This window comes from Dromiciops gliroides, chromosome 2 (genome assembly GCF_019393635.1).
Source record: "Dromiciops gliroides isolate mDroGli1 chromosome 2, mDroGli1.pri, whole genome shotgun sequence".
Taxonomy (NCBI): domain Eukaryota; kingdom Metazoa; phylum Chordata; class Mammalia; order Microbiotheria; family Microbiotheriidae; genus Dromiciops; species Dromiciops gliroides.
This window is the reverse complement of record NC_057862.1, coordinates 254303337-254305197: the sequence shown is the minus strand read 5'-3', so window position 1 is coordinate 254305197 and position 1861 is coordinate 254303337.

Below are 1861 nucleotides of genomic sequence, written 5' to 3'. Positions count from 1 at the left end.
TACTCCACTTTAGAGGCCACCATTTCTCACACACACACACACACACACACACACACACACACACACACACACACACACACACACACAAAAGAAATGAGACTGAGTCAGAAGGACTTTAGAACCCTAGTGGAAATAGAAGTCCCAGGATAACTGAAGGCACAGGACATATGGCTAAGTGGGAAGACCAGGGTTGAAAACTGGGACCAGGGATCTGAGATGTAGAAGTCACATGAAGATCAAGTGATATGGGAGCAAGAACCAAGTAAATAGTAGTACAGTGCAATTAAAGAGGAGAAAGGGTTGTGGAGAGAGGGGAGAGGAGTATAAGCTGCCTAGCCTGGTGCTATGACACTTGGTCAGAATCATATATGGTAAGGTCCACTCTTAAAAACTGCAGAATTAAAAGCACATGTGTATGTCATGAAATCCAGCCTTCAAATGACAAAGAACTAAAGGTGCCGAAACTAGTTCCATTGGATGCCAACTGGTCAGTGTCAGACATTGAATCATCCTAGTGTCAGTAGGACACATAACGTCCTGTTAGAAAAGGAAATCAAGGGGCAGCTAGGTGGCTCAGTGGATAAAGCACTGTCCCTGGATTCAGGAGTACCTGAGTTAAAATCTGGTCTCAGACACTTGACACTTACTAGCTGTGTGACCCTGGGCAAGTCACTTAACCACCCCATTGCCCCACAAAAAAAAAAATAAAGAAAAGGAAACCAAATAAAAATGAATGCTTGGCTCTCTTAATTTTCATATCACTGTCAAAAAAGCCAGTATGGTAGAATTTCAGATATAGAGACATAGACCCTCAAAATCCAATCACTTAAAAGTAAGCCTTAGGGGCAGCTAGGTGGCGCAGTAGATAGAGCACCGGCCCTAGATTCAGGAGTACCTGAGTCCAAATCCGGCCTCAGACACTTGACACTTACTGGCTGTGTGACCCTGGGCAAGTCACTTAACCCCCATTGCCCCACCCAAAAAAAAAAAAGTAAGCCTTAGGCACGCGCATGTTTAATAGAATGGTCATCATACATCTCATCTACTATAGTCTCTTTGCAGAGACTCCCAGATCTATATACCCAGTCCAGTTTTTCTCCTGAGCTCCAGTCTCAAATCACCAAATGCCTCTAGGATATTTCAAACTACAGTCCTATAGACTTACCAAACTCAACATGTCCAAAATAGAACTCATTATCTTCTCACACCCCACTTCTGAACTCTATGTTGAGGGCACCACCCATCCTACCAAGTCTTCCAGGTTTGCATCCTTGGTACCGTCCTTAAATATCTAGCTCTCTCTTATTAGAAAATCCAATCAGTTGCCAAATCTTGCCATTTCCCCCTCCACAACATCTCATTTTCCCCCTCTCCACAACATGACCTTTTCTTACTATTCACACAGCTACTACCTTAATTCAACTCTCATCACCTTTTACCTGGACTATTGAAGTGGCTGCCTAATTGGTCTCCTTGCTGCCTTTCCTTCTTCATTCTCCATTCATCAGCCAAAGTGATTTTCCTTAAGTTCAGGCCTAACCCTATTGCCTCTAAGATAAAATATAAAGTCCTTTGTTTGGTTTTTAAAACCCTTCACAACCTGATCCTCATCTATTTTTCCAGTCTCATTATACAAGTGCCCTTCCCTTTCTGCTTGATCCAAACAAACTGGTCTTCTTGCTGTGTCTTTTTTGACATCCCATATTCCATCTCTGTTCCTTTTCACTGTCCATCCCTCAAGTATAGAATTCAGTCCTTCCTCACTTCTTAGATTCTCTTACTTTAATATTTAGATTAAGCCCCATCTTCTACAAGAAGTTTTCCTGATCTCCTCTCCCCAGCTGCTAGGGCTACCTTCCTT